The sequence below is a fragment of the Simochromis diagramma genome, unplaced genomic scaffold (genome assembly GCF_900408965.1).
Source record: "Simochromis diagramma unplaced genomic scaffold, fSimDia1.1 OVJJ01000592.1, whole genome shotgun sequence".
Lineage (NCBI taxonomy): Eukaryota > Metazoa > Chordata > Actinopteri > Cichliformes > Cichlidae > Simochromis > Simochromis diagramma.
Window position 1 is genome coordinate 3,318 of NW_024387211.1, and position 11,227 is coordinate 14,544.

Consider the following 11,227-nt stretch of genomic DNA (forward strand, 5'->3'; position numbering starts at 1 on the left):
CCGTTGTAGTGTGTTACTGATGGTGACCTTTGTTACTTTGGTCCCAGCTCTCTGCAGGTCATTCACCAGGTCCCCCCGTGTGGTTCTGGGATCTTTGCTCACCCTTCTCATGATCATTTTGACCCCACGGGATGAGATCTTGCGTGGAGCCCCAGATCGAGGGAGATTATCAGTGGTCTTGTATGTCTTCCATTTTCTGATGATTGCTCCCACAGTTGATTTTTTTCACACCAAGCTGCTTGCCTATTGTAGATTCACTCTTCCCAGTCTGGTGCAGGTCTACAATACTTTTCCTGGTGTCCTTCGAAAGCTCTTTGGTCTTGGCCATGGCGGAGTTTGGAGTCTGACTGTTTGAGGCTGTGGACAGGTGTCTTTTATACAGATGATGAGTTCAAACAGGTGCCATTCATACAGGTAACGAGTGGGGGACAGAAAAGCTTCTTACAGAAGACGTTACAGGTCTGTGAGAGCCAGAGATTTTCCTTGTTTGAGGTGACCAAATACTTATTTTCCACCCTAATTTACAAATAAATTCTTTACAAATCCTACCATGTGAATTCATGGATTTTTTTTTCACATTCTGTCTCTCGCAGTTGAAGTGTACCTCTGGTGCAAATTACTGACCTCTGTCATCATTTTAAGTGGGGGAACTTGCACAATCGGTGGCTGACTAAATACTTTTTTGCCCCACTGTAGTTTCTGGGTCATTTGGCAGAACTGCAAAATGGCCAGAAGGAGGCAACTGCTGTGGTTGCAAACAGGCTTTGGGTGGTGTGGAAGTAAGGGCAACTATGGAACTGCTCAACATGGGACCCATAGCTAATAAATAGTAATATGACAAAAAATAACAACTTTGTGTGGATGTAACCTTGTGAGATTTGAGATTTTGACAGCATTTTTATGTGACAACTTCTCTTTTTAGATAAATGCAGAGTTTAAGCGCATTACCACCATGCCACTGCAGTCCAGATTACTCTCGCAGATAGATGTGCTATCTGACAAACTAATAAAGGTCTTCAAAATGCGAGGAGGACAAATAGGAAGAAGACTTCAGAACATTCTGGAGCCCACGGCCCAGGTAAAAAAAAAATTAGGGAAAATAATAATTTTAACAAAATGCTGCTTGTCACTCTATGCCAGGAGTATGTTGAAAATCACCTGGGATTTTCAAAATTTACCATGGGTGCATTTTTTTTCTTTTGCCTGCATTAGGACCATGTGTGGAGTTCATAGTTGAACACCTCTCTATGCTCTGACAGTATTCTGCTTCTTTGCATGGAGATTTCACTTCAGAAATGCATTACCTTTTTGAGCATTCTGAGGATTCAAATCACATGCTGTAATGAATCCATTTTTGTTCACCTAATGTTTTAATGTTAACATTTTTTGTAATAGTGACGCAGATTAAAATGAGATTTGGTATAATGTTCTTTGACCAGTGTTCTGTTGAATTAAATTTTGGAATTTTGCATTTTCTAGGCCACAGATGAAGCCATTATCCAATGATCTAATAAGGAAACAACCATGGGAATTTACATCATAAAGTCAAGAGATGCCAATGGCAGCCTTGAGGTACGGTGGCTGGGAAGTGCAAAGCGCAACAAATTAAAAAACGGCAACAAATTAAAAAACGGCAACAAATTAAAAATCCACAACAAATTAAAAATCCACAACAAATTAAAAAACTGAAACAAATTAAAAATCCACAACAAATTAAAAATCCGCAACAAATTAAAAAACCACAACAAATTAAAAAACGGCAACAAATTAAAAAACGGCAACAAATTAAAAATCCACAACAAATTAAAAAGACGCAACAAATTAAAAATCCACAACAAATTAAAAAAACTGCAACAAATTAAAAATTCACAACAAATTAAAAAACCACAACAAATTAAAAAACCGCAACAAATTAAAAAACGGCAACAAATTAAAAATCCACAACAAATTAAAAAGACGCAACAAATTAAAAATCCACAACAAATTAAAAAACTGCAACAAATTAAAAATTCACAACAAATTAAAAAACTGCAACAAATTAAAAATCCACAACAAATTAAAAAACCGCAACAAATTAAAAAACCGCAACAAATTAAAAATCCACAACAAATTAAAAAAAACCGCAACAAATTAAAAATCCACAACAAATTAAAAAAACCGCAACAAATTAAAAAACGGCAACAAATTAAAAATCCACAACAAATTAAAAAGATGCAACAAATTAAAAAACTGCAACAAATTAAAAAACTGCAACAAATTAAAAATTCACAACAAATTAAAAAACCGCAACAAATTAAAAAACCACAACAAATTAAAAATCCACAACAAATTAAAAAACCGCAACAAATTAAAAATCCACAACAAATTAAAAATCCACAACAAATTAAGAAACCACAACAAATTAAAAAAACGCAAAAATTAAAAATCCTTGACGGAAAGGGATTGTCTGAAATACCGGAAGTGGAGAGTGATGTCACGAGAGGGGGCGTGGCCAGGATTTTGGTTGAGGCGCCATGTTTCTGGGCCGAACAAAGCGCTAGCGAAAGAGGAGCGAAAGTACACGGATAACACCAGCTATGGTTCGTACTTGCTGTGTGGTCGGTTGTAAAGTTAGATCGCACGACCGGCAAGGGAATAAGGTTGAAAATGGTTTATCTTTTCATTCTTTCCCCACCTGGAAGCAACATGAGGCAGCTCATGTATCGGATGTTACCAAAAGAAGGCGTCTAGTCTGGATAGCAGCTGTGAGACCAGCTGATATCCAGTTCTCTTCCATCTCCAAATATCTGTTGGTGTGCTCCAGACATTTTCATTCCGGTAAGTTATAGATATGTTCATATCACTCTTTATCGGTCTTTTAAGTCTGACATCACTAGCCGTGTCTTGGCTCAAACTCCCAAGAGCACCTGCAGGTCCATAAATCACACGATCACTGTGGCATCACTGAGTGTTGAAAAACTATCTAAAGTCTTTCATCTTGTTAAGGGTTCAATATTGAGGAAGGGTACAAGAGGTGATCGAAGAATAACCACACTGATCCAGCCGGGTGAAGTCAAACGATGATTTTAATTTATACACACGTGTGGGAAGAACAACTCTGTACGCAGACAGCAATTGATCTTCGACTTACTAAAGCACAAACAATTATTTTATAACATCAGGGTTTGATTTAATGACGCCCCTTCATGCGTCACAGATACATTTTATACATAGATCCATTCAAAACCACAATAACTTTTAACACAGTTCAAAAAGAACATCGTCTTCCATCTTCATAACAGGTACTTCCTGTCACTGCCGGATGCTCTCTTGTCATCTTGACACCTCAGCAGCAGTTCTGCGACAAACTGCTCTTTTTGCAACCCCAAGCAAAACATGATTAAACTTTCCCCTATAAATGATTTTCTCTAACTGTGTGTGTGTGTGTGTGTCGTCCTCAAATGTTCTCTCAATTCACCCGTTGCACTTCTGACCTTTTACCAGACCAGAGGCTCATCCTTATGTGTAATAACCTAACTGAAACTACATGTACTATGTTGAATAAATGTTTTAATCAAGAACCTCTACTAAAAGCTTAGTAAAAGAATATAAAAGTATAACAGACAATTTGAATAACCTAGTAATTCAAATAGCCTCGTCTAACCTGCTCAGAATAACTTTCGGTTTCAGTCCTGCAACTTCCTGTCAGCCTGCAACTTAGTCTTTCTGAAAGAGACACTGTTTAAACCTCTGAATGCAATATCAATGCTGCAAATTCTATTATTAATGCAATGGTAATGATGATTATTTAACAATAGCAGTAAAATAATTTCCCTGCTCCACAATCTGTAATAAAATGATCAGCGTTCTGCTCTACCATGTGTAACAATTGAGTTTATCATCCAGGCATCCATGAAAACGAAATTAGCAGGAAGTTAGCTCGCTAGATTCCATCTAAATACAATATAGCATGTCCTAACTGAGGGATTTTGGAAACAAAGTCAAACGTACAGCTCTGCTATCACTTCCAACATAAATGAAGACAGAAAACTAAACAGCAGTGATGTTTGTAGGGTACTGAAGTTTGACTAGCTGGTGTAAAACGATGTGCTACGTGACCGTTAGCGACACAGCTATGTTAGCATAATATAAACACTAACTTTTTCCACTTGATAAAAGTTATCGTGAGGATTCGCGGTGGTCAGGAACAACGGCGCTTCGTGTCCATCCCGTGTAGATGTTAGTGAAACTGTTGGGAAGACAACATGAACATTTTATTTATACTGTATAATCTGCAGATTCTGACAGAAATCTGCATATCCTTTGAAGCACCGCTCCTCTCTAAAATGGCAATAAGGATAATTATTAGGCCATATGTAAATAACAAAATAACTTAAAGCAAAGTCTGAAACAAGTCTTTATATTTAAGGGCCATCAGTCAAACAATACTGTTTGGTCTGGGTCTAAACAGAGCGTGTTGTGTGTGACATCTGCTCTTGCATATGTGGGCCACTTTGAGGGTTCACAAAGGAGCGCGTTTGCTGTCACATTTTATTTGTAGTGTGAACAAGCAGACAAAAAAATCGGAATTGAGCATTAAGACCTGCAGTGTGAACGTAGCCATAGTGAGTTCAGTGCATTGATGTGACATTGTCCTGAAGGATTTAGTTATTCTCAGTGGTTAAAGAAATTGCAATTATTTATTCATATTTATTAGAAATAATCCTAATTACATATCTTGCTTCCGTGTTTGTGTCCTGTGTCACAAAAATACATTTTTTACTATAATACATTGATTAATGACCTGCAGAATCTCCTTATCATATTACGTGTCCATAATTGTCACCTAAAGTCAAACTTTATGCTTTCTCCATAAAGTGATTACATACTTTAGTTTCATTTTCTGAAGTCAGGTTTCTGAAAGAGAACAGGCAGATTTACACTATAACATGCAGCGTTCTATAGATGGATACATAAAAAAATGGAAAATTACATGTATGTGCTAACTTTCTAAACACTTTGTTACATTTATGATAAATGGATTTGAAAGTAGATAAAACACATTTATGTTGGCCTTGGCTCATTAGAGTCTTTGTCTTTAAATTAACTTGTAACTTGTATGTTTCAGGTACTGCACTCTCAAAGACTGAATGAACCAGCATTGCAGCCATGGGTCATTGTGAGCATCACAGGGAAGGATGAAGCCGCCCACTGCACCTGTATGGCCGGAGTCGTGGAGACCTGCAGCCATGTCGCTGTTCTTCTTTTTAAAGTAGAAGCAACAATGCGGATCTGTGGCACAAGGGCTGTTACAGATGAACCTGCATACTGGGTTTTGCTGGGTAATATGACCAAGATACAGCCAGAGGTTGGCCATAAGATAGACTTCTCCTCTTCAGCTGCCCAAAAACTGCTCTGGATCAAACATAAACAGACCATCCGTATTGAAAGGTAAAAGGAGCCGTCCTCAAAAAAGAAAAATCCCACCTGCTACTGTGGAGGAGTTGTCACTGCTATTGGATACTTTGCTGGAGCACAGTAAAGCTGTGGGTTGTGGGAATGACCCATAATGTTTTATATAAGGGTCTAGATTTATGCCTGAAGTGCACTGCCATGTACCGTATTTTCACGACCATAAGGCGCACTTAAAAGTCTTCGATTTTCTTCAAAAAGTACGGCGCGCCCTATAGCGCAGTGCGCCCTGTGTGTTGTAAGGAGGACGTAGTAGAGAACACCATGAGAACGCTAAAGGGTGAAGTGTGGGCGCAACCCTGAAAATGGCAAAGAGACACGCTTACGAAGCACAGTTTAAACTGAAGGCCATCAGCTACGCGGAGGAACATGGAAATCGAGCAGCGGCGAGAGAATTTAAGATTAACGAATCGATGGTTCGCAAATGGAGGAAGCTGGAAAACAAGCTCCGGCAGGTCAAGAAAACGCAGCTGAGTTTCCGCGGACATAAGGCGAGGTGGCTTGAGTTGGAGGAAAGACTCGAGCGGTGGATCATCGAGCAAAGAGCGAGCGGGAGAAGCGTTTCGACGGTCACCATTCGGCTAAAAGCAGTTTCACTAGCTGAAGAGATGAACATTGAACATTTCCAAGGAGGTCCGTCTTGGTGCTTTCGTTTTATGAAACGGTGCCATTTTTCCATCCGGACCAGGACTACGGTAGCGCAGCAACTTCCAGCGGATTATAAGCTGGCCATCTTCCGCTCCTACTGCAGCAAACACATCGGCGACAAAACATCCAGCCCAGCCACATCACAAACATGGACGAGGTCCCGCTCACTTTTGACATCCCGGTGAGTCACACTGTAGAGAAGAAGGGGACCAGCACGGTAGCGATACGCACAACGGGGTATGAAAAGTCTTCTTTTACTGTTGTTCTTGGCTGCCATGCTAATGGACAGAAACTGCCGCCTATGGTGATTTTTAAGCGAAAGACTTTGCCTAAAGAGAAGTTTCCAGCAGAAATCATCATTAAGGCAAATGAAAAGGGCTGGATGGATGAGGAAATGATGAAAGAGTGGCTGAGGGAGGTGTATGTAAGGAGACCAGGTGGTTTTTTCCACGCATCACCATCGCTGTTGATCTGTGACTCTATGCGTGCCCATCTCACAGCCGATGTGAAAAAACTTGTGAAGCAAATGAACTGTGAGCTTGCTGTCATTCCGGGAGGCCTGACAAAGGAATTCCAACCGCTGGACATCGGTGTGAACCGCCCGTTCAAAGTAAGGCTGCGAGCGGCCTGGGAGCGATGGATGACCGATGGAGACCACAGTTTCACCAAGAGTGGAAGGCAGCGCCGGGCGAGTTACGCCACAATTTGCGAATGGATTGTAGATGCTTGGGCTAACATGTCTGCTGGCACTGTTGTTCGAGCTTTCGCAAAAGCCGGCATCATTTCCGAGGAGCCGCACGGCACGGAAAGTGACTCTGACGGTGAAGAAAGTGAACCTGGCATGTTTGATGGAGATTTAGCGCAGCTGTTCAATTCAGACACAGAGGATGAGGACTTCGATGGGTTTGATGATAAAAATGTGAGTACCAAACTTTGTTTTGCTCCTGCTTTATTTTTAAATACGCACACTTGTATGCTTGTGTGTTGTTGATGATGACGATTACTGGTAATAAAAATGTGACTAAGGTACCGAACTCAGGTTTGCTCCCGCTTTATTTTTAAATACGCATACGGTACTTGTATGCGCCCTATGATCCAGTGCGCCTTATGTGTGTGTTAAATACAGTAATGGCACACATAACTGAGACTGCGCCTTTTAGTACAGTGCGTCTTATGGTCGTGAAAATACGGTAAATAATTTGCATTTACTGAATATGTACTGACTGAGTACCACTGTCCAAAAGTTCAATAAAGAAACAAACTAATTTTTGCCTCTTTTTTATTATAGAACATCACATCAGTTACAATGTAGAATCCATGTCATTTATAGTTTATAAAAGACAAAATGTTTACACAAAATCATGACAGCATTTACACGATATCACCCACTACTAACACTACTTAATTTACTATCAATTACTTCAATTTATCTTCTGAAAAATTACCGCTATTTATACAGCACAAGACTTAAGAATATTTAACAGGAGCAAGTTTCATTTTCCCCTGGTTTTACTACCACACTGTTCATCAAAACGGCAGCAAACCTTCACCATCTTATCCAGAAGGGTCACCTCTTCACCCTCACATGGAAGAAGTAATCTGATTGGCATGGTGGTATGTTTGAAGCAGGTCCCTTGTGTAGCGCTGGAACCCAGTCACGATGTTTCATCCATTTCATTGGCTGGTCTGCTGCAATAATGCCAAATAATTAGCAAGTCTATAAATAGCACGTAGTTCTGCAAAATCACTCATTAGGATGTTTTTTTTTTCTAATTTACTATGACCTCAGAGTGCATCGAAAAGAAAACTAATAGGCTATCTGATCTTTAAGTGATGGCGTGACAAATCCTGCTTCCAGGCCTAAAGTAGTCTGCGTTTAATATGGGTTTTGTGTTGTTAACATGTTTAATGTTTTGTATTGTCTTCTATTTAATCTGAAAAAACTCCTAAAAACAGTAAGTGATCACTGTTGGCCTCCCACTGCTTCTATCACCACTAATCATTTGAAAGCTCAGTTTTTAAAACCTTACGATGTAGCTACAGCCCAGCCCATGCAGCAGTATATGAATGACTAATCCTATTCATCCTTGTGGATGGATTATCTCAGTTGTTCTCCTGGCTGAAGTTTGGTCCGTTTACAGCATCCTGCCATGCGATTACATTTGTTCCTGACCACAGAGAATCCTCACGATAACTTTTATCAAGTGGAAAAAGTTAGTGTTTATATTATGCTAACATAGCTGTGTCGCTAACGGTCACGTAGCACATCGTTTTACACCAGCTAGCCAAACTTCAGTACCCTACAAACATCACTGCTGTTTAGTTTTCTGTCTTCATTTATGTTGGAAGTGATAGCAGAGCTGTACGTTTGACTTTGTTTCCAAAATCCCTCAGTTAGGACATGCTATATTGTATTTAGATGGAATCTAGCGAGCTAACTTCCTGCTAATTTCGTTTTCATGGATGCCTGGATGATAAACTCAATTGTTACACATGGTAGAGCAGAACGCTGATCATTTTATTACAGATGAAAGACTTTAGATAGTTTTTCAACACTCAGTGATGCCACAGTGATCGTGTGATTTATGGACCTGCAGGTGCTCTTGGGAGTTTGAGCCAAGACACGGCTAGTGATGTCAGACTTAAAAGACCGATAAAGAGTGATATGAACATATCTATAACTTACCGGAATGAAAATGTCTGGAGCACACCAACAGATATTTGGAGATGGAAGAGAACTGGATATCAGCTGGTCTCACAGCTGCTATCCAGACTAGACGCCTTCTTTTGGTAACATCCGATACATGAGCTGCCTCATGTTGCTTCCAGGTGGGGAAAGAATGAAAAGATAAACCATTTTCAACCTTATTCCCTTGCCGGTCGTGCGATCTAACTTTACAACCGACCGCACAGCAAGTACGAACCATAGCTGGTGTTATCCGTGTACTTTCGCTCCTCTTTCACTAGCGCTTTGTTCGGCCCAGAAACATGGCGCCTCAACCAAAAATCCTGGCCACGCCCCCTCTCGTGACATCACTCTCCACTTCCGGTATTTCAGACAATCCCTTTCCGTCAAGGATTTTTAATTTGTTGCGGTTTTTTAATTTGTTGTGGTTTTTTAATTTGTTGTGGATTTTTAATTTGTTGTGGATTTTTAATTTGTTGCGGTTTTTTAATTTGTTGTGGATTTTTAATTTGTTGCGGATTTTTAATTTGTTGTGGATTTTTAATTTGTTGCGGTTTTTTAATTTGTTGCGCTTTGCACTTCCCAGCCACCGTATTGAGGACATCGGTATAGTCCTTGAAGGCCAGAGAGTCTGGCAGGATTTGGATAACTATAACCTAGCAGCTGCAATGCTGTTTGGACTAATGTACACTTTGAACCTCACCTACCCACTGGAAAAGTATACCTTCGAGGTATTATAGAAACTGGTTATGGAGCTCAAAAGGAACAGCCTTTCAAAGAAGGCCCAGGTTTTCAGGACCAGACTGTACGATTGAACAGTTTTCCAGTTATGATGTGGGAACAACATGTTTACCTCTTCGAATATGTACCATCCTTTCTTTTAAGCCAGCACTGGTAAAGTTACAGTACATAGTGAAACTTATTTTTCTGGCACTTTTCAACTTGGGGCCTTTATTACTGCAGTTTTCACTTTTCAAGCCATGGCTCTTTTGAAAAAAAAAAAAATTCTAACTTTGAATGTCCATTTTTCTCAATGGAAATGGTGCCTTGCACCAATTTCACCATTTTTTTTCCCCAAGGTGCACCACTATAAGCAGATTGCATGGTCTAGTATTAGTGATTGTGATGTTTAGCCAATCATTGTTTTAGAAGCAAGCCAATACTAATCAGTTTAGGTCTCTTGGTTTTGTGCCTGTGGGTTATAATGTTATTTTAAGTCTCTTCTTTGTGTCATTTTAATAATTACACCCCTGTTGCCATATTACCTTATAGCTCTTACATTTAAAAAACTATTTTTTACATAAGCGTGATGTCATAAGGCCCCACAATGTTGAATTCAGGCTACAGGAGATAACATTGAGGAATGTTGTGGAATGTTTTTCAAGAGATGCATTGTACAAATATGACTCATGTATATTTTGGAAGCCTGAATTGAAAGTCTATTGTTACAACTGTGTAGTATATTCAAAAATACAGGTCATTGTTCAAAAATGTTTTGCTCATTTCTTTGATTGAAGAGAAAGTGTACAGTAAGATCAGCCTTAATTTAGTTTTATTTATTGAACACTCAATTATATATTAGATTATATATTATATATTAGAAATTTGTTATAAAATAAAATAAGCTTACCATAAAATAATCTTGTCAATATAACACATAGTAGTCCAATACAATTAACACAAAAAGTTCATGTCTGATAAACAAGTGGTTTCTATAAATATTTGACCGGAATGAAAAACATAACAACAACATAAAAAAGTCATGTTCATGTTACCAGAAAAATGTGTGCAGGTATAACATAAAAAACTAAGGTTAACCAAACATAACTTAATTTCGTGCAACCGATGTACATATTTTTTTTTATGTTTCTCCCACTGATTATTTTTTTCAGTGTGGAGCTTAATTTTCTTTATATTCTATATTTAGTTTTTAAACATGTAAGTTCACTTCGCTAAACACACAAAGCTACAAACGAGGTGATTTTAATTCTCTCCAACTGAGACTGAGCTTGCAGCTCAAGGTCCCCCTAGAGGCTGGGAGGGTTATCTGCATGCATACAGTCTGCAGCTCTTCAGCAGATGTGAATAAATGTCAGTGAGTTAAGATGAATTACGGTGCTCTGACAGTGTTCCCCAGTTTGACAAATTAGACAAAATTTCAGGATGAAATTCCTGCATGTGAGATCTGCTAACCAGCACCTAGCACTGTGTCCGCTGTGAAGTAGACGATAAAAGAACGTCTTTGAAAAGAACTGATACTGTTGAATGCCACAGGCAGAAATGCTTCAGGCTCTCCAATAAGCCACTTTTAAACTAGAATCGTTGCTGGAGTTTGAACCTTTTCATTCTTTACCTGTAGTGTTTTCATGTTTTCCGCTGAAGGGCTCTCTCTTGTTTTTGAGAGCTCTCCTGTTTCTTCTCTTCTCTTTACCCTCACCCTGA

The 11,227-nt window shown here is 39.2% G+C and overlaps 1 long non-coding RNA gene across 1 annotated transcript; it reads left to right on the forward strand.

Annotated features, from left to right (window-relative positions):
• The first annotated feature begins 808 nt into the window (after nt 1-808).
• LOC120746474 lies at nt 809-9,774 on the forward strand. Its single transcript, XR_005698862.1, has 3 exons — nt 809-1,078; nt 1,480-1,572; nt 9,385-9,774. It is a non-coding gene; the product is annotated as an uncharacterized LOC120746474 (long non-coding RNA).
• Nucleotides 9,775-11,227: the final 1,453 nt, after the last annotated feature.